This window comes from Sceloporus occidentalis, unplaced genomic scaffold, assembly GCF_023333645.1.
Source record: "Sceloporus occidentalis isolate IW3139 unplaced genomic scaffold, rSceOcc1.0.p SCAF_2, whole genome shotgun sequence".
In the NCBI taxonomy this organism is placed as follows: domain Eukaryota; kingdom Metazoa; phylum Chordata; class Lepidosauria; order Squamata; family Phrynosomatidae; genus Sceloporus; species Sceloporus occidentalis.
In genome coordinates, this window is record NW_028316982.1 from 233,916,678 (window position 1) to 233,939,314 (window position 22,637).

Here is a 22,637-nt window from a genome sequence, read left to right on the forward strand (position 1 = left end):
AGTAGTCATCCAAACTATGACATGGTGGCAGTTACATTCTATTTCCATTTATTTCAATAATGTTTGTGCTGGCAGCTTTCCCAGTGGATTGTTTGATATTAGTGAAGCAGGGGTCAAAAGCATTTGGATTTTCTACCATAGCCATCAAAATCTGGGAGGTAGCCCCAAACACTTCTCAGTATAGGGCACCTCATTCTAAATCTGAATCCAACACTTTTACAAGAAGGTAATACAGATAAAAGGCATTAAGCCAAGCAGAATGGTATGGTGGCATCCAGAGGAAAGTGATCAGAATGGTGAGAAGTCTGGAAACCATGTCATGTGACGAAGAGTTTAAGGAGCTGGATCATGTTTAGCCTGGAGGAGAGAAGGTGAAGGGGTGACATGATAGCCATGTTTAAATATCTGCAAATCAAGGAAGCTTGTTTTCTGCTGCTCCAGAAACTAGGACATGGAGCAATGAATTCAAACTAGAAGAAAAGAGATTCCACCTAGACATTAGGAAGAATGTTATGACAGTAAGAGCTGTTTGATAGTGGAACATGGTGCTTTGCAATGTGGTGAAGTATTCTTCTTTCAGGGTTTTTAAACAGAGGCTGGATGGCCATCTGATGAGAATGCTTTGATTGTGTCTTCCTGCATGGCAGGGGGTAGGACTAGATGGTCCTTGGGGTCTCTTCCAACTCTATGATTCTATTATTTTATGAAGCCAGTGTGGTGTAGAGGTTTAGGCAGTGAACCAAGACTCTGGGAGATCAAAGTCTGAATCTTTACTCAGCCATAGAAGAACTTCGTGAAAGTAAGAGCTGTTCAACCGTGGAATATGCTGCCTTGGAGAGTGTCCATGTCTCCTTCTTTGGAAGTATTTAAACAGAGGATGGATTTCCATGTCAGGAGTGCTTTGATTGTTTATTCCTGCACAGCAGGGGGTTAGACTGGATGACCTTTGTGATGTTTTAATGACAACTATGGCGCGGTACATACCGCCATAAAGCAGTGTGCCCCCGGCAATACTAGGGTTAGGGAGTGTGTGGTTGGTGTGCGCTCCCTAACCCTATTATGTGTGCATGGCACCTTCATTATGTGGCGCCATCCAAATGGTGCGTGTAACGATGATGTCACACATGCGCCATGTCCAAAGAGTGTAGCACACGTGTGACGTCTCCACACCACCCCAGGCCACTTACGGCGGCCTGGTGGAGGTGTGGGAAGGAGCTCCAAAACGGAGCTCCTTTTGGGCCTTCGCATTGTTGGTGTGGCAATGAAACGGCCACGCCAGCGATGCAGAGGGAAAAGGGGCAGCAGCGGCCGCCCCTTTCTCCTCTTTAGCGCTGGGAGTGTCCGGGGCCATGAAGCCTCAAGGACACCCCTTTTGACGCTTCTCTTTGGCCTGGAAAAATGGCAGATTGGGGCTGCAGGGCTCCTGGTGAGGCTGCCCTGGCCCCAATCCACCACGAAAAGGGGCTGGTGCAGGCTGCCCCTTTGGGGCAGTCTGTACCACACCTATATTTTCTTTCTCTCCCTTTCTGGAGTTTGTTTGGTTTCAAAAAATTATTTTTATATAACTTTACAACATTTAGAAATAAATTTTTGAATTTTACTGAATAAAATAAATTTTACAACTTAACAGCATTCCCTAGCAAAACATGTAATGCTAGCACATACAGCGGACCCTTGTTATACGCTGGGGTTTGGTTCCAAGATCCCCCGTGGATAACAAAATCCATGTATGCTCAAGTCCCATTAAATATAATGACATAGCAAAATGGTGTCCCTTATAAAAATGAAAAATCAAGGTTTGATATTTGAAATTTATACTTTTTTTGAAATTTTTCAGACTGTGTAGCGTTGAATCCATGTATAAAAAATCTGTGTATAAGAAGGGCTGACTTTATATCTTTGTTTCTGTTAATAAAATAAATAAATGCAAACCTATCCATAATAAAAGAGTTCATTTCTTGAGCTGTGAACCTATGAGAGCAAGAAATCACACATTCTCATAACAACAGTCCAAATATAAATTGTATAAGGCCACATTGCTTCTTCTCATCCTTTGCATGAGGCTTTTCATCTTCCTCCTGCACTGAAATTCATGCAAAAAACAAACAAAACCCAACCTGAATTTCTCCTAATTTCTGTATTTATTTTCACAATTTGCCTTACCTACACAGCTTTTCCTTACTGACTAAACCTTGTTTCTGCATTTTCCAGGGTCACAATCTAAGGGCCTAGTAACAGAACACATCTATATACTTGCCTTATTTTTTAATACCCTCTCCCCACCAAAGAAAATGGTGCATATCCATGTGTATACAGTTGGCCCTTCATGTTTACAGATTCTGCATCCATGGTTCAACCATCCCCAGCTTGAAAATATATATATTTTAAAAAATCCAAAAAAGCAAAGCTTGATTTTTGTCATTTTATAGAAGGGATGCCATTTTACTAGGCCATTGTATATAATGGGACTTGAATATTCACATATTTTATCATTTTATAAGCATGACAATATAGGATCTATTCCATGAAAGCCCATGTCACAATATTTTTGTAATGTGTCACAGGATCTTACATATCAGTCTTTTTGTATGTGTTCTGCTCATATGTTGCTCAGTCACCAAACTAAGATCATCTATACCACAAGTTCATAACAACCAAACTGAAGCTATGCACTGTAAAGTAACAGCAGCCATTTGCATTTTCTCTCCACCTGCAGAGTCCTTGAAGTGCCTAGGTATAGCACACAGGTCTTGCTTGGATTACTATTCCACAAAGCTGTTCTTTTCCATCCCAGCCTTGCAATTGGTAATGTAGATTTAGGATCCTCCCCCCTCTAAAATCTCATACTAGAATAGCTAGATGATTGTTCTGGCTGACAAGGAAAAGGGGCATACTTCTCACTGAAAGAAGACAAGTCCATAGGATGCCTTCTCTGCTTGCAAGAAACCTGGTGCTGCAGTGGTTAAATGCCTATATTGCAGCCACTCACTCAGAAACCATAGAGTTGCAAGTTCAGTACCAGCCAGGGCTCAAGCTTGACTCAGGCTTGCATCCTTCCAAGGTCGCTAAAATGAATACCTAGCTTGTTGGGGGCAATTAGGTTACAGCTGTAAACTGTTTAGAGATTGCTTTAGGCTGTATGAAGCGGTATATAAATGAAGCTGCTATTGTTATTGCTATTGCAGCCTTAAACCTCAAACCTGGGGCCACTTCAGACATAATATTTATATGCACACTGAGCTCTAGTCTTCCCCTAGAGCATCACAGTTATATAACATGACACTATTTTTCATTCTTTGTGTTAAGCAATAGTTTGTCATCCCTCCTCATTTACAGAGTTCAGCTTACAAAAATTAACTGCATGTCTTTTCATTTTATCTTGTCTTCATTCACATTTCCATGGCTACACAATAGGATTCGAATTTAATTAAAATGTGTATGTAGAGCTCTTTGGGCTGGAAGTCAGCCTGAAGAAAACAGAAGTTCTCTACCAGCCGGCACCACAGGAAGAACACTACCATCACTGTAGTCAAATCTGTGCTTAAGTCCGTTCAGTAGTTCACCTACCTGGGAAGCATCATCTCCTCAGATGCCAAAATTGATAAAGAGATGGATCACAGATTAGCAAAGGCATATAGTGCATTCGGAAAGCTTCACAAAAGAGTCTGGAGTAACAAACACCTGAGGCGAAGCACAAAAATCAGTGTGTATAGAGCCATTGTACTGTCTATTCTCCTCTACGGGTCTGAAACATGGGTCACCTATCGCCAACACCTACTACTCCTTGAACGCTTCCATCAGCACTGTTTACGCACAATTCTAAATATACACTGGACTGACTATGTGACAAATGTTGCTGTCCTTGAGCAAGCAGGGATCACTAGCATTGAAGCCATGCTATTGAGAACGCAGCTGCACTGGGCAGGACACGTTTCTAGAATGAAGGACCATCACCTCCCAAAAATAGTATTCTGCAGTGAACTCGCCGCGGGTCAGCATAAGAGGGGCGCTCCAAAGAAGAGATACAAGGACTCCCTGAAACAACATCTCAGCTCGGCCAAATTGATCACCAGCAATGGTCTGCCCTGGCCTCGCATCGGGAGGCATGGAGATGCACTATCCACTATGCTGCAGCCTTTTTTGAAAGCTCACGCCGAACGAGTCTCGAAGAGAAACGACAACGCAGAAAGAACCACAACCCAGAAACATCACCCACGGAGACTTTCTGCTGTGCTTTCTGCAACCGGACTTGTTTATCTCGGATTGGCCTTTTTAGTCATCAACGCGCTTGTACAACACGCGGATGAGTCCTTCCTGAATCTTCGTTCGCGAAGAAAAGCCAGAGTATGTGAGTATGTGATCAGCATTTTCATTATTTTATTTTTCCTATCTTCCAAGCATATTGATGAATTAGGTGTGGGGTTTTGGTTTTGCCTGTGTCCATATTTTAAAACTGACTTATTTTTATCTGGATTCTGGATGATTTTAATAAAAGGCACTTCTGTTATATATGGCATGTTCAATAAAGTGGGAGAGCTTGTCAGTTTAGAATGGAAAAATTGCAAAAGTCTGTGTTAGGCTTTCTCAAAACAACACTATCAGTGAACAATGCTGCTCTGCAAAGAACTTTTCAACCATGACCCAAAGACCCACCTAGCAGTGATCAGTGGCAAAAGCGTGCAATCCTATACATGTTTCCTCAGAAATATGCCCCATGAAATTCAGTGAAATTTATTCCTAAATAAATATAAGCCAATGTGGTTTGAATACTGGAGGCAGGGAGACCAAAGTTCAAATCACTACTTCGCCATGAAAACCTAGTGGTTGACTTTGGCAAATTACACACTCTCAGCCAAAGAGGAATACAATGGCAAACATCTTAATAACTCTTACCAAGAACCCTAGGGCAGGGCTGTCATAAGATGGAATCAACTAATTTATTGATTTATTATTTGTTCAAGACATTTATTTATTGCAGCTGGGCACAACTGATAAAAAAAACCCCTTTAAAACATTAATTAACTAATTACCAATCTAAGGGCCCAAACAGACAGGCCAAATTAAAGCTGCTTCGGTTCATTTTGGAAGTATGCTGTTTTTGAGTATTTTAGATCTCAGAATTCTAAATAAGGGAGATTCAACCTGTACTTGGTTTCACCCATATAGCACTGAGCAGACCATTGAACACAAGGGTGCACAAAGTACTACCTTCTACGTATTGAACTGTAGCTCCCAGTATGATTCATCACTAACTATGCTGGCTAGGGCTTCTGGAAGTAGCAGTTCAACAACATCTGGAGGGGCACTCAGTTCCCACACATTAACCTGGGGTTATGTCAAGAGTCCTGTACTTGGAGAGAAGAGAACAATTCAGCAAGTACAAATTTCCTTCACGAAGGAATGAATATCTGCTGAAAGTCGTTATTTGGTTCAAATACTGAAGGTACAGAATACCCTGTCCTTCCTTGCATGTGGCCATCCTAGCCATTAAGAATGGAAAGAAATGGGTATTGGTGGCTTTGATAACATATTCCATTTGTGATCTGCAAGGCAATTTGTGGAAGAGGGCATCTTTCTATTTTTTGTCATTGGGAAGAAGCCAAAGCAACACCTTTTTTCCTCCCATCATTTTTACTTTTTAAAACATATGCTTATAAATGCACATATTTCAATTTGTGTATCTTTGAAAAAAGGCATACAGATATGTTTTAGTCAAGCGGGAAGCATGTACAAAATGGGCACATCAACACAATTGCATACATTAGAAAAAGTGAAGAAAACTGATAGAAAGAAAATCAACTCATTTGAGAAATTGTGCTGAATCATGCACATCTCATGATGTGGCTGAAGTATGACAACCTCAGTTTAGTCAGCTTCCAGAGACAGTTCAGGCCTGACCTGTTCTAGAACCAATTTGTTTCTCTTTTTGGCTGTCCTTAACACTCTTGTTGAGTCAAGGCTGACTGAAGGGCAGTTAACAGCAGCAGAAGCACAATTATGCAGATTCCTATCCAACCTCTTCCTCCCACCAAATCTTAAAACTCAATATGAAAAGGATGGAAAAAAATTGCAGGTGGGATTTTGAAAAACACAATGAAAATGAACATGATAGATTTTCACATCACTATGAACCACCATTTGCTTGTCTTATTTACATGTTATTTCATAGAATCATAGAATCATAGAGTTGGAAGAGGCCACAAGGGCCATCCAGTCCAACCCCCTGCCATGCTGCAAATCACAATCAAAGCATCCCCGACAGATGGGCATCCAGCCTCTGCTTAATTTCATTTAATACATTTCTGACCTGCCTTGCAAGACTACTTTCCTGCCAAGGTGACTCAGAGTGCAAAACATGGAATTATACATTAATACAAAATTCATAAAATCATAAATAATTTTAAACCAATTTAAAATAAACCAGTAGAAAATGTTCTCTTGGTTTTGAAACTTGTTTTTCAACTGGAATGTTCATACCTATTTAACAGGGGATTGGATTTAATAAAATGTCGGTTTAGGCTCAACCAGTTTTCCCACCATGAAAACCTACTGTGATCAAAGTCTGTTAGTGGCTAGATCCTACCACATTTGTCAAACACGATTCTCTGCTTTACGAAAGGTAATTTTCACGTGCAGCTAGAGGTGCAGTTTCTTATTGCTTAAGCTGTGATGGGAAAATTAATAAGTCCTGATGTGTCGGGCAATAAAGTGGCCCCTTCGGTGCATGGGTGAAATTGAGATGACAATTTAATTGGCCATGTTAAATAGATGCAGAAAATATGTGTTACAAAGAGCCTGGAGGAAATGCTGTTGGCAGAAAATTGGCACCACTGACTAGAAAGAAGAGTTGGGGGGATTGTAAGAGTCCACTTCAAGTTTTTAAATGTCCCTGCATTGCTAATTCTGCTCCCTAGGGTGTGGCGGAATCCGTTTCTCTGTACCTTAACAGAAATGGTAGCATCAGAATGTTGTCAATCACAGCAGAAGTAGGACAAGTCTACACATGCCAAATAAAGCAGTCTAACCCTGTTTCCGCAGTGGGCTGTCCACACATTGCACAGCATGATCCAGGCCGAATCTAGGCCTTTCCAGTACCTCAGAGCTTTAATCCAGAAGGGGAGGAATGTCAATTTACTCAGGATTTCAGTGGTAAACCTGAATATTCATTTATGGGGCAGGGGGACTGTACTCCATGGCAATGTCAGTGTGGGGCTGGGAGTAGGAGTATTAGGTGGGCAGGACTGGTTTGTTCTGGCAAGCCTGGTGTGTGTCACCATGTTTTATGTTCAGCCATGAGATCAAGTAGACTGGGCTACCCCTCCCTCATCTCTCCCTCCCCTGCCAGTAATTGGGAAAAGTGGTTAGATGAAAGGGTGTGTGTGGATAAATTGATCAACTGAAGTGATGGGGGAGGTGGTCAGAAGAAGGGTGATCAGATGAAGGGATCAGATGAAGGGAGTGAAGAGATAAAATGAATGTAGCTATGCAGATCTCCGTATCAGTGAGCAACTGAGTAAAAAAAATGAGGGGGGGTTCACTGCCTCATTTACTCACTTGCTTGCTGGTATAGAGGGGGTTCTCTGGTACATTTCTTGGAGGGGACCAGCAAACATGTTAGGCAATGGATTTGAGGCAGGAGTTTACAGAAAGCAGAGGTTTCTTCTATGGCAAATATTAAGTACCACTTCCATCACATGACTGGTAGACAAAAAGCAGTGAGATGGAAGAGTTGTTCAAAGGAGGAAAACCATTTTCCATCCCATAAGGTTTCTGGATGAAGTTAAGCCAACAAGTTGGTCACCTAGGTTACATCCCATTTAGATTACTGTAATGCACTCTACGTGGGGCTGCCTTTGAAAAGTGCTCAGAAACATTTGTTGGCCCCAAAAGCTGCAACCAAGTTGATAACTAGGGCTGGCTTGTAGAGAGCATATAACTCTCTTGTTGCAGTGACTCCATTGGCTGCCAGTCTGTTGCCAGGCACAATTCAAAGTGTTGTTTTTGACCTATAAAGCCCTATATGGTTTGGATCCAGGTTATTTGAAGGACTGTAATTCACTTTATGAGCCTGTAGACTGGAGAGGCCCTTCTCTCTCTACCCCACTATCTTCTCAGGCTCATTTGGTAGGAACAAAGGAGAGGGCCTTCTTAGTGGCTGCCCCAGATTTTGGAACTCCCTCCCTAGGGAGGCCAGGATGTTCTCCTTCCATTGTCAGGTCAAAATATTTTTGTGCCATCCAACTTTTACAGATTGACTAGGGTTAGGCTTTTAATGCTGCATGGTGCTGTTTTTTAAGGCTTGTATATAGTCTTTTAATTAATTTTATAATGTTTAATGTTTTAACTTTGTAAATTAATTTTTTAATCTTATATTTAGATTTTTATTAATGATCTTGTATTGTTTTTAATTTGCATTATTTTAACTATGTTGTTAGCATCCTTAAGTCCCTATGTCAAGGGAAAGGTGGGATATAAATGAATAATAATAATAATAATAATAATAATAAATAATATTATTACAAAACTTTTAGGTATGAAAATTTGCAGTGTTTCACTCTCTGGAATGCTAGAAATTTGTGATCTTAAGGAAAATTTCAGTTTAGGGTCAAAATTCTTATTTAAGAGAGCAATCCCCCCATTTTTATCCCCACTGGCCATAGCTAGACCCTTGAACATTCAATTGTCATTTTAGTTGGCTTGTGTAAGTGAAATGGGCGGGAGTACCATTTTTGTCTGTTACCTTAGGAAAAAATATCTACATCCTATCCCCACTCCAGAAAAGGCAGTTGGGGACATAGAAAACTGGGTCAAAATATTCAGGTACATTACAGCTGATCTGCAAACCTGGGCCTATGTCTTCAAACACATACTTTCCAAAATTTCACAGATGAAAATGAGGACACATGTGGCCAAGTAACATCAGAATGTGGTCAAGATGGAATGTGATGCTGAACATAGTCCAGATGGAAAAAGTTATTAATGAGGAAGAACATGCAAGCTAGGAGAGGCTGCAGCAGTTTGCTTTTGCCTGAGTGTACTGGAAAGGGCAAGATTCTGTCCTGTCTTCTTTCCTGGTACTGAATTAATGGGATGCAAACTATTCCATTCAAACTACACTACACTCTGTTTGATACAATGAGAATAAAGGGGGAAAGTGGGAGCAAGAGAGTGAAACTGGAAAATTTAAAAGCAGCTGAAAAAGTGGGACAATACAGAACTAATTGTGACTGCCCCTGTAGCCAAGGGTCCGTTTAGGGGAATTTTATTATTATTGTTATTAGCTCAAATATTGCAAGAGGAGGGCCTGCTACGACGGCCCTTGCAGAATCGTCTCCCGATATGTATACGGAGTAGACCGGGGATCCCACTAAATAGAGCTAAGACAGACTTTTAGAATTAATAACCAATTTATTTATAAGGGGAAAAGCACATACGATTCACTAGCATACACACACACATACAAGGCTCAGGAAAAGCATAGGTTAACATGGAATAGGATTTTAGGCATCACTGGGGTGATACGTACCAGAATGTAGACTCCCTCCAGGAATCCAGATGGAATATGATGAGGATGGCATGAGGCTCAGCCATGGAATGACTGGCCAGGAGCCAGGAGCCAGGAGCCAGGTCAGGGTTCAAGGGGACAGAGCTTCCCCCTGAAGTCCAGACTGGCCCCGTGAACAGGCAAATCTGAGAGTATTTATAGGCAAAATCTTGCTTCTGGCAAAGGTGCTTGATGGTGAGAACAAAGGTGTTGAATTACTTGCTTTTCACCTGGATGTCCCTGTCTGATTGTCTTAGTGGTCTTAAGCTGCTCGGACAACAGACCTGGGGAGGGGGTAAGAGCCTCAGGCAAGGCAAACATTTGCTCTTCCTGGTCTTATGATAATCCTCTTATGCGATTCTCTAGATATGATGATGTGGGTGCCCCTCAGGGGTGTGTGTACATGTTCTCATGCCTTGCTGGCAATGGTGGACAGGCTGTTAGAGTTCATCTAGGGGTCATCAAGGGTTATCATTTATACCAACATTTATATGGAGCAGCATGGGTAACACCCCTGCCAAATTGGAACAGTTGGATGCCCTACAAACATAATGCCTAAACAGGGTTCCCATTTTGTCTTGTTACTTCTAAATTCCAGATTCAACTGAGTATATTGTTGCACCCTGGCTAGTAGTGAACTCTCAACCTTATGGTTTTGAGGACCTCCAGGAAATGAAGTTATCAGCTACACTATCATATTTTATGCAGAAAAGTCACACTAAAATCCAAGGGTGAAATGAAGCATAAAGGCTGGACTTTATTTGACACTATGAAGCTTAACAACCAATAGTAGTAAATCATTTGCAATTTCAAGACACAGTTATCAAGAGGTTGGTACTGCAGTGCAAGAAGCAACAAGGGGAAAGTGAGGGGTCATTCACATTCATGTTTTTGTACCGAAGAGATCTTGAGAGATTTGATGATGCAATACTAAATTGAAGTCCCCATTATGTTTACTATGATCAAATCCCTCTGTGGCATTTTAATCCTATTGATGTTCACATTACCATAGTATCGATTTACAATAGAGCCTCCATTTTGAACACATTTGCTCATTCTTGGGATTTTTTAAAATGTCAATCAAATGGTGTCCATCTTCATCATACCGCTTACGTCAGTATTTAAAGGTACTTTCATACTAGAATGGCAGCCATGCAAAAACAACGGTGCACATAAGCTGTCAAATTTTATTTTTAAAAAAAAAATCCACTGTCTCATCATGTTCCCAAGAGAACCCCTTCCCCAGCTTTTGTGAGCTCTGGAAATCAGATAATGGGACTAATTATTGGCAGAAAAGAAAAAAAAGCCAGGCAGCGCTTTGAAGGGACTACTTTCTAAAGAGGGGGAAGTTTGAATCTGCCACATTTATGAAGCCTGTTTCTTCACCCCCGCAACTGAGTGCCAAGAGGGAAAAACAATAATGCTTTGCCAGCAAGGCAAGATCAGTAGGATGTTTATGTTCCACCCCTTTTTGCGGGTTCTTTTTGCTGCACTGGGGAACCACGTGGTTTGTCCGCTGCAGTTCTCCGCCGCAGCAAACACGTGCGCCGGCAGAGCGCCCTTTTTGGGCGCTCTGTAAAGTGCCTATGACTTGTCAGTTAGTGGATTAGAACAAGCTTCAAGTTTCCAAAGAATCTGGTGAAAAACTAACATTGTTTTTTAAATTGTCCTGAAACCTTGGACCAATAAAAGGCATGATCACACAAACTCTTCTTCTCTCTTCTTGTGAGCTTTTAATGAGAGTCAGAGGAGGAGGAATATGTTATTTGAAATGTTCCTAAATTAAAGATGCTGAGACATTAATGAAATTACATGAAATTACAGAATCATCATGCCATAGTGGTTTGAGCATGGGATTATAGCTCTGGAAACTAGGATTCAAATCTCTCTCCAGACATGGAAGATCTTGGGCAAATCACATATGAGCTACAATTCCCATATGTTCATAAAAGCAATACTAACAGAGACCTTGTACCCACTATGGTTTAACCTGCATCAAAATTTGAAATGATCCGGTTTAAACCACCATGGTTCCCACTTGATTCAAATCACTGAAGTGATTTGAAAAGGGGGGGCATGGTTTCCCCCCATTTTTACCCATTTTATCCATGTCAAAAAGATGCTGGTAAAATGGGGTATATTGGGAGCTGAATCGATTAATTTGGAAATGAATCAATTCAGCCCAAGTGAGAACCAAGTGGCTTTGAATCTGCCCCCCCAGCACAAGTAGGAACCAGAGAGGTAGATTCAAATCTGCCTGGCTGTGACAGGAGGGGGCAGCTGCAAGGGCCCTAGCCGTGTCCCTTGTCACTGGCCTCCCTGCCTCCCTTGCCTCTCCTTACCTGGGCCACTGGCTTCTCCTCAGCCTTCTTCGTCAGCTTCCCTGTGGGCTCTTTCTGCTCAACGACCTCCTTCCCAAGCTTCCCCACACTGTGACTTTCTTCCTCCATTCCCAGCTTTCCCGCAGCCGGGGAAGCCCTGCAACCTTCCTGCGACGTTTTTCCCAGCTTCCCTGTCCACATGGAAGCCAGGAACAGAGGAAGAAGGTTGCAGAGTGGGGGAGCTTGAAAAGGAGGTCACTGAGCAGAAAGAGCCCAAAGGGAAGCTGAAGGAGGACAGAGAAAGCTGAGGATAAGCCGGTGGCCCAGGTAAGGAGAGGCAAGGGAGGCAGGGAGGCCGGTAACAGGGTGCATGGCCAGAGCTTCCCACTACCTTTGCGGAGCTCCTCTTGTTCTGGCGCAAACATAGTGGGAACCACACTGATTGCTGAACCAATTTCTGGATTTGGTTACGGAAACCGGTTCAGCAATAAGTGGGAACAAGGCCAAAGCTAGAAAATATTTGTTTTTGTCTGTTCAGTGCCATTTTTATCTTGTTAGTGCCTTACTCCCCCACTTTTTAATGCAATCTGAAATTCATCTTAGAGCCACAGATTTCTCTCGGCTAAAATCATATCGGTATAAATGCACGTTCAATAAATCAGATTCCTTTTGTTCACATGGCTGCAGTGGCTCTGGGTTTGTTTGTTTGTTTTGTCTTCCCAGCATCTGTATCCATATCCACAAATAGTTGTCTTGTTTTCCTGTCATTCTAACTGCCCACCTGCTCTCCAATGGAATGGTCCCACTTGCACTGCCACTGGAAGTCTGCCTCATTGGATTCCCTCACTTGGGAAAGTTTAAAGAGAAAGTGTCATTGGCTAGGAAGGAATGGGTGAAATGTGAGTGGCGGGGGGGAGATCAGAAGATGTGAAGGGGCACTATCTTATCTTCTTTCAACCCCCTTTCCATCTCCAAGCACTGCAACAGCCTAGACCCCAGTCAGCAATTAAAAGAAAAACAGAAGTGTTAGTCCTAACATTTTCACATATTTGACTCACAGAGCACAGCCATTGAAATTAATGGGACACCCAGTTGCTCAAGGGATTTGAGAAGATCACAAGAGAAGGCTTCAGTCCTATGCCCACTCAGTCCCACTGAACTCTCTGTCCACTTCTCCTTTTTTCTTCTGCCCTTTGTGAGCTTTCTTGGGGTTGCAGTTCATGAAGCAGGAGCACATCAACTACAAAAAATTGTAAAACTGCATTTGCTGGATGAGGATGCCCTATTTGGAGAGCAGAGCAAACATTTAAAAAAAAAAACAATTGTAGAGTGAAAAAGGTTTTTAAAATCATTTTAGGGCCCCAGGCATTAAAACAAAGTGTTTTCATTTCAAATCAGGGAGAACATTGTGTTTTCCAAAAGGATCGGCTCTGAGGTAAGTACGAATCATTTTGCAGGTGTGAATTCAGCCGAAGTCCAACACCACCTCATGACTACACTTTATAATAACACTACCCACCCAGTGCCTAAGGAAATCTTTCTTTCTGCTACTAAATGAAAGATGTTCTTATATCCAATTGCTTTCCTAGCTTCTACAATTGTAATCCTATGCAGACTTACATGGGAATAAGCCCTATATTGCACATTATGGAATTTACTTCCACACATTGATGTGGTCTGTTTTAGTGGTTACACATTTAACTTCCTTGTTTTGATTCTATATTGTATTTTATAGCAATTTAACACCGACCCTGCTATTTCTACTTTATGTTCTAAGTTGCTCTGAGAATTTATTGTCGGCTAAAAAGAAATGAACATGCTTATAAAATAAATAAATGAAATAATTCCAGCTAAACAACAACAGAATCCTTAGAGCCAGTGCTATCCCCAATCCACTTTCACAAGCCAACGATCTGGCAATGGAAAGTCTGTTGTGCATACTTAAGGTGACCAGACGCTCTCTTTTTCCAGGATATGTCATACATTTCAGTCTTCTGTCAGGAGGAATTCCAAAATGTCCTCCATTTTGAGCATGACTAAGAAGCATGGATTTATATTTATCTGAATGTTTTTAGCTTTTATTTAGTAATATCCACTCATTTTCTTGAATGTCCTGCATTTTGTGGTGCCTTGTCCTCCTTTCCAACTATGACATCTGGTCACCCTGCAGCATCTTCCATCTCATTGGTAGAAAGACTTTTGGATGGCTCTGGGAGGCAGGGCAATGAGTAAGTACCCTCAGCACAAAAAGAAGCTCCTCTCCACCATTCCTGTCAATATGTGAAGGAAAGGAACATTTCAGACTTTCAAATGCATTAATATTATTATCATCTGGGTAGATCAGGGATAAGCTAGCATGGCAAAGTAGTTTAAATGTTGGACTATGACACTGGAGACTAGCATTCAATTCCTGGTTGGCCATGAAACCCACAGGGTACCCTCTGGCAAATCACACTCTCTCAGGAGATTATCACACAGAGGAGGCAAGTGTCCTCCTCTTGTGATTAAATCACCATTCAATCCTGTTAATAGTGCAATCAGAAGTTCCCGTTAATACCAAATGATGCCTTCATTACTCTTTACAGATGGGACAAGAACGGGAGAAGTGTGCAGGGGTGTGATAATCTTCCCCTCGATCATGCTATTAACAGGATTTAATCATGGGAGGAGGATACTTGCCTCCTGTGTGATAAAGTTCTCAGTCTCGAGGAAGGCAAAGGAAAACATCCTCTGAACAGATTGTGCCAAGAAAACTCCACGATAGTGTCCCCTTAGGATTACCATAATTTTGAAACATTTTGAAGGCACACACATACACAGGTCAGGGATAAGAAAAGTGCATCTGTTTGGCTTCATGTGTCCCCTCATTTTTCCAGGAGTCTAGCCTTTTGTAAGTTGCCTTTGGATCCCATGTTGGGAAAGGTGACATATAAATACAATGCAAAAAAATGAACAAATAAAGGACACATTTTTGTAGCCCTCCTGTTTTTTTTTTTTTTTTGTTGTTGTTTTTTAATGGACACTGCAATTCGCTAATGATGTAGGATGCAGCCTGTCTACTAAAAATACACTTTATTCCTTTTATTTAACCACCTCCCCCAACCTACTAGATATTTTGGAACTAGAGTTGTCACAATCTCTTACATTGATCATGTAGCACAATGGAACTAATAGGACTTGTAGGACAAAGAGCTAGAATCCCATGTGGGGATAAAGGCAGGATAAATAAATTCAAAGGGTGGGGGGGGGAGAGGAAATAGGATGGATAGATAGATAGATAGATAGATAGATAGATAGATAGATAGATAGATAGATAGACAGGCAGGCAGGCAGGAGCACAGGTTGTACACCTCTGAACTGGCAAGAAAAAATATGTTTGCTTTATAAAATAAGAGGACTATTCTATCATGGTAATTCATTTGAGTGGAGGCAGATCACAAACATACCATTCACAGCACTAAATTACACAATCGGAAACCATCGATGGCTTCCAAATACACGGATACCATTTGTAACAGAGTGCTGAAGGTCATATATATCTACTCCATCATGAATTCCTGACCCTTAGGATCAGAGGCTCTTATACATTTGTTCTACATATACAAACAGGAGAAAAATCCCCAAAAATAGCTTAAGGAATAACCGTTCATCTCTAGATGTTGCTTGTTGAGGTGCGTTGATCCTTAAATGCAGACAAAACACTCTTTAAATCACAGCCCACTGTTGTTAAAACATATATTCTTCTGTTGTCTTGCTGCTCACCTACTTTTTTCCAGCTAGGTGTGTATTTATTTATTTCTATTTATTTTGTTTCCTCCTGGTCATTCTAGGAATGGCTGTGGGAGACTTTGGGTGGGACATGCTTTAATTATAGCCTAGGGAAAGTCTAAACTAAAAAGAGGAAGCAGTACAGTCAAGAGTATGACAACTTAAAAAGATCTGCGTCGAGACGGGCTGCAGTATTTGTCTGGAAATGACTTTTTTATTTTATTTTCCTGTTGATAAAATTCTTGTGAAATATGCTAAGAACAACTGACAAACAGGACCTGTGTGTATTCTTCTCTGTTTCTATCATATTGATCCTACCAAAGTCACCTTTTTGGATAAGACCTCTCAGGATCCTCTAGCCCATACTGACTGAAGGATTCAGGGAATTGTAGTCCAAAAACTAACATTTCTAATTTCTGCCAGAACAACAATGAATTTGCATTATCAAGTGAGAAATATTTTTAAAAAATGTTTTAATCCTGTTGGTGACAGAGACAAGCATAAATTCATCTGTATGTATCTTTTTTGGTCATTGTGGAGGTTGGTATTCTTTCCCACCTTCTAGAACAACCAAAGCTTTCCCCAAGCAAACCCATGATTTTGTTGCAATAATCATCTTGAAAGACGATTCCATGGCTGTTGGATAACATGGGGACTGGAGAAGTATTTGGCTGTGCCCCATAGGCAGATTCAGACTGATCAAATCACCCACTGAGATCCCAACAGATCTGAGCAAAAGACATTATCAGCCTGTGTCTGGCTATGGGGATGTAACTAGAGGCTTTTCAACCCCCTCCCAGTCTCCACTAGAGGTCTATTGCAGGAAACTTGTGAGTCCTGGGGATGATGAATGGGGATCCAAGTGTTGCACTGTTTTATTTATTATTTAAATATCTTGTCTTTCTCCTGGGATGGGCTCTAAAGCAGATTACAGTAATTTAAAGCAAGATTAAGTTAAAATCTTATTTTACAAAAATTAAAAAAGAATTAAACAACAGTATTATTTTAAAATAAAGCATGGGCAAGAATCCTGTTGGGAATTTACATATGTGTAAACACTGTAGATATGGTGTTACACAGTAATCTCATCCCAGTCCCTCCAGCCCCCATTTACTGGGAAGCAGCTTCTGCAATGGGTAAGAGTGTGTTCCCCTGTTAATTGGGAAGCAGCTAACTGATATTACCTTCCTTTTCTATAAGCAGTTTCTGGTGTGATCAGCAGAAGCATGAGCCCTGTAGCAACTCTTCCGTGCACTGGAGATGCCTTGCACAGCAGTGAGCTGGGGGCTGTTGGGTGACATTCATGGTCTCCATGAATGAGAGCCAGCATGATATAGTGGTTTGAGCATCAGACTACAATTCTAGAGAACAGGGTTTAAATCCCTTGTCAGCCATAGAAACCCTCACTCTCTCAACCTCAGAGGAAGGCAAGGGCAATCTCTCTCTGACAAAGCTTGCCAAGAAAACCCAGTGGTAAGTTCACCTTAGAATCACCATAAATCAGAAACAGCTTGAAGGCACACAAAAATAGCAATAATCGATTTTTCATTTATCTTTCCCAGAACTGTAGCTGAAAGAAGTGAACCATGTCAGTTTTTTTTAAGGCAGGCAGAATCCAAATCATTGCATATAAACGTTTAAAAATCACATAGAAACAATTTTCAGGAATCACCTTTGCAATCAATCAAGCAGTGAACTCTATAAAATTCTTATTCCCTTTATGCTTTTCCTATACTGTAGTTATTTTCACCTCTTTTCTTTAATTTTTTTTATTATGTAAACTTTGTAGACATAATCCCCATGCTTTGCAGAGAAGGGAAAGGTCAGATGTATTGTTCTTATGACTCCACTGGGGCCATAGAATGGCTTATTGTTACACTCCTGTTCATTGGCTCTATTGTCCTGCTGGACAGCTAGACTTTAAAGTCAGACAACCATGAAGACAAAGTTATTCTAGATCAAGGTCCCTGATGATAGGATGAGCTGAAGTGACTCCCTTTAGGGTAGGTTTTCAATTCACAGGGGATTTCATATGTTAAGACCTAGTAGCTTGGAGTTGGAGTGGCTGTGGTTCATTCCCTTTTGTTTTTGTTTATAGCTTTTGCAGACAGCTAAGAGCAAACCTGGTTTAACTAAGGCTCATCTGTTTACATAGCAGTCTGGCTTTATAAAGAAAAAGACACTAAAGATGAAAAGGAGGCTGAGTTTATTCAGCAGTTTATAACATTGAGGAGGGAAAGGCATAGAAACAATTAGTATTTTTGTTACATGGCTTTTATTTTAAGCCTTGCAAATATAGGGTTGCTGTTGTTATGGGCCTTTAAGTTGATTCTGACTTATGGCAACTCTGTCATAGGGTTTTCTGGGCAAAATATATTCAGAGGAGGTTTACCATGGCCTTTCTCTAAGGCTGAGAAAGTGTGACTTGCCAAAGGTCAACCAGTGGGTTTCCTTGGCTGAGCAGGGATTCAAATCATGGTTTCACAGGGTCTTCATCCAACACTCAAACCACTATATCACACTTCTTCTCATTATATAGCTGGTTCATTATTATTATTATTATTATTATTATTATTATTATATACAAGATAGCATTTCATAAATGGTATAGTACAAACATATGCTGCCTTTCAGAAATGAAAAATGTATCTAAGCCAGACATCTTTGTTGTTCAGATCTTGTTTGGGGGCTAGAGGGTATTAGGGATAAGGCCTATGGAGCTATGAAATGGACAGAAGAAATTGTCTCTGTCTGGAGCATGGGATTTTGGAATCGGCAGCAATATAAGTTGTTACTGTGATGACCAGCCCTTGGTCAAGATTTGAGACAATACACAAATATAGAGTAAGCTACACACTTGGATACTTTCAGTGGCTCTATGCCCAGAGTGTATGATGATAAGCACACACCCTCTGAAGCACAAGACAAAGAGATGCTGTTCATAAGCTGTGAATAAACTTTGATACTTCTTTTGGAAAAGCTGACTCCCCTCTAATAAAAGTCAAAGAAGCAATGGAAGAAGCAATGGGAAGGTCTTCAAATGGAAGACACCCAACTCTGGATGCCTTGTAAAATTCCATGAATGAAGTACAATGATTAGATGATAAAAACATTGTCTGGAACTATTTTATTTCTCTTCCATTCTGTTAGACTTTTTCCAGTATCCCCAAATGTGTTAAAAATTAATATTGCTTTTACTTATGGCAAAGAAATCACATCTCAAAAACCCAACTTTTCCTTGAAGCCTTTGGCACAATCCCCTAGTTCTTATGTCCTGTTGCAACTAATTCTATAACTACATCTGAATTTAATGTCACTTTTCTCCTGGATCCTCTTTCTGCATTGTTTTCCCTGTGCTCAGTCTCCATTTGTAATATCTTGGAGCAATGAGTTGCCCCGTGCTACTTTTTACTTTCACTTCTTTTTTTTATATTTAAATTACTTTTTAGAGTATAACTCCCAGAATTTATGAGAATGCTGGCTGAAGGATTCAGGATGTTTAAATCCAAAAGAGCAACTCTTCCAAATTCTGACTTATTTTGTATAAACTGCCACCCATGAAAAGTGCATTGTGGAAAACAAGTGACAGTGGCAGCATCAACACAAATGATATACACTGGGATCAAAAAAAAGCAAAACCCAACGTTAGGAGCCTTATCACACTAGATCAGGGGTAGGCAACCTTTTTGAGCCGGGGGCCGGGTTGCTGTCCCTCAGGCGACTGGGGGGGCCGAAGCTGGGGGTGGAGCTTCAACCCTCCGGGGCGGGGCCACATGCCAGGGGGTGGAGCTTCCACCCTCCGGGGGCCAGGCCTCCCCATCTTTGCTGGCCCCTGACGGGGCCCCAGGCCCCGTCAGAGACCGGCAAAAAAGCTGGTGGGGGCCGCCAGCGTGGAGGGCCCCCTGGAGGGCCCCAGCGACGGCACCGGGCCTCCCAGAGGCCCCCTGCTGTCGTCGTAGCCCTCATGGAGGGCCCCAGCGACGGCAAAGGGCCCCCCAGAGGCCCCCTGCCGCTGTCAGAGCCCTCCTGGAGGGCCCCAGCGACAGAAAAGGGCCCCCCAGAGACCCCCTGCTGCCGTCGAAGCCCTCCTGGAGGGCCCCAGCAACCGCAAAGGGCCCCCCAGAGGCCCCCTGCCACCCTCGGAGCCCTCCTGGAGGGCCCCAGAGATGGCAGCGGGCCTCCCAGAGGCCCCCTGCCACCGTCGGAGCCCTCCTGGAGGGCCCTAGAGACGGCAGCGGGTCTCCTAGAGGCCCGCCGCCGCTGCCGCTGCGGCCACTCATCACAGCTTTTCACCGCTCTGGGTGCCGCCATTTTGGGCGAAAAAATGGCGGCACCCATAGCCCCAGAGGCCGCTAGGGGCTCCGCCATTTTGCTGCCCAAAATGGCGGCGCCCCGAGCGGCGAAAAGCTGTGATGGGTGGCTGCCGCAGTGGCGGCAGCAGCAGCAACAGCAGCCAGGAGCCGGTTGGCAGGCCTCCGCGGGCCGCATCCGGCCCACGGGCCGGAGGTTGCCGACCCCTGCACTAGATGAATCCCGTGCAGAAATGGGATTTAAAAGTAGAAAAACCCCACAAATATGGGAAGTGTTTCAGACGTGTTTGCACCAAACAGCAATAACACAAAATTAAAGTGAACAGAAAGTTGACAAAAATGACACCTTTTTCCTTTTAAAAGTTCCCAACAGTAAAAAGGTGTCATTTTTGTCAGCTTTCCATTCACTTTAGTTTCACGTTATTGTTCTTTGGAAGAAACATCTGAAAAACATGCCACATTTGCGTTTTTTTCCTACTTTTAAATCCTGTTTCTGCCCAGGATGTGTCTAGTGTGATAAGGTCCTTAATAAAGGTGAGGTCAGGGCTAGTGATTATTAACCAGAAAAGGTGATAGCTAGTCCAAAGAAAATGTAATTTTACCATGTATGCCTTCCAAATTTCACAGATGGAAACTGGGTCATATAGTGGACAAGCAACATCAAACTGTGGTCAAGAAGGTTAAAGGTACTAATGGGGAAGAACACACCAGCTAAAAGAGGTTGCCACAGTTTTCTTTTGCCTGAATCTGCAGGGAAGGACAAGATTACCCTTCTTCTCCCCACCCCCCTGTTGAGTGCAAACTATTTTTGCACACTGAACTCAGTTTGTAGCAACTAAGGTAAGCTGAGGGCAAAGGAATAGAGTAGGAGAAGGAGAGAATAACTGGTACATCTTAAAAGCAGCTGAAAAATCGGTCAATAGAAGCTTAATCAGGACTTCTCTTGCCAAATTGAGAGTTGGAGGGTATGACAATGCCACCCCCTACACATTTACTCATAAATAAACTTTGTTGAGTTCAGTGTAAGTGGGAATAGGATTATAATATAGCTTCCCATATAACTGTGTATTGGACTTAGGGTTGCCATAATTGTCCACTTTTACCAGGGACAAAATGTGGAACAAATTCAAGACCAAACTGTAGGACAACTGCAGGACAAAACTCAGCCCAAAATGTAGGACATTGAAGAAAAATGGTGGACCTTAAATGTCCTACATTTTGAGCTGAGTTTTGTCCTGCAGTTGCCCTACAGTTTGGTCTTGAATTTGTCCTACATTTTGTCCCTGGTAAAAGTGGACAATTATGGCAGCCCTAATTGGACTGCACTCTCAGTATGCTGCAGTGCTGGGGAGAAATGCAAATTCCACCCTACAGCTTAAGGAAAAGGATGGAAAATAACACTCCCAATATGATGGCCAATAGCTTAAGTGGCCTTAAAGGGGAGAGGCAGATTCCAGGAGAAGGTAGGGGCATGGAAATATTGCGGTCTCAATGTCACTTTTCTCCAAATTGTTATTGTGAACCTTCAAGTCATTCCCATAAGAGTTTGCTTATCATAACCTTATCATAGCGTTTTCTTGGGAAAGCTGAGAGGTGCAACTTGCCCAAGTTCACCAAATATGTTTTCATGGCCAAGCAGGGATTTGAACCCTAGTCTCCAGAATAGTGGTCCAATGATCAAACCACTACAGCATTCTACCTCCAGATCTCACCTGCATTTCCCTCTATACCAGATTGAGAGATTTCTTATTGTGTATAGGTATTTATGTGGAGAGAGAGAGAGTTAGCTACTGTATATGTATATTTTGCCTTTTCTCCCAAACTGGGGCTCAAACTGATGTCTAAAAAGTAAAACTAAGGTCAAAACACATATATGTCAAAATATACAAAAATTGATATTTAAAATATAATTAAACCACAGGTTGAGTCTTATCTAAAATGCTTAGAAAAAAAAGTGTTTTGTATTTTTGTTTTGTTTTGTTTTGTTTTTTTAGATTTGGAATAATCACATAGACATAATGAAATCTTGGAAATGGGAACCAAGTCTAAACACGAAACTCAGAGGGAGAGAAGGGGCAGGCACAGCTCCACCATGCCTAGCCCAGAAACAGAAGAAGGGCCTTCCCTCCATCCATTTGCCATGGCCCTGCTTCAGAGGGAAAGAAGAACCATTGGTCTTGATCCCCTTCCCCTTCCCCAGTGCCATTCCCTTTTCCTTTTGTGTCATGTCTTTTTATATTGTAAGCCTAACAGCAGGGAACTGTCTAACAACTTGTAAGCCCCTCTGAGAGCATTTCTAAAGAGCATGGTATAAATACAATAAATAAATAATGTTTTGTGAACACCTTATACACATAGCCTGAAGCCAATTTTATGCAACATTTTTTAGTAATTTTGTGTTTGAAGCAAAATTTGTGTACACTGAACTATCAGAAGGGAAAGGTGTCACTGGACCAAAACACACTGTAGAAATAATTCAATTTGAGACTGCTTTAACTGCCCTAGCTCAATGCTAGGGACTTCTGGGAACTGTAATTTTGTCAGACATTTAGTCTTCTCTCTCAGAGAGCTCTGATGCCACAATAAGCTACAATTCCCAGGATTCTCTAGCACTGAGTCAGGACAATTAAATCCATCTCATACTGGATTATTTCTGTGGTGTATTTTGGACCACTGGCTCAGCCACCTATGTAC

The 22,637-nt window shown here is 41.9% G+C and overlaps 1 long non-coding RNA gene across 1 annotated transcript in view; it reads left to right on the top strand.

Annotated features, from left to right (window-relative positions):
- The window catches only part of LOC149319824 (uncharacterized), a 168,035-nt gene extending 145,760 nt beyond the window's left edge, over positions 1-22,275 (top strand). The window contains exon 3 of the long non-coding RNA XR_016279899.1: positions 21,938-22,275. This is a non-coding gene — a long non-coding RNA (uncharacterized LOC149319824). The remainder of the gene's footprint in view (positions 1-21,937) is intronic.
- The last annotated feature ends 362 nt before the right edge of the window (positions 22,276-22,637 follow it).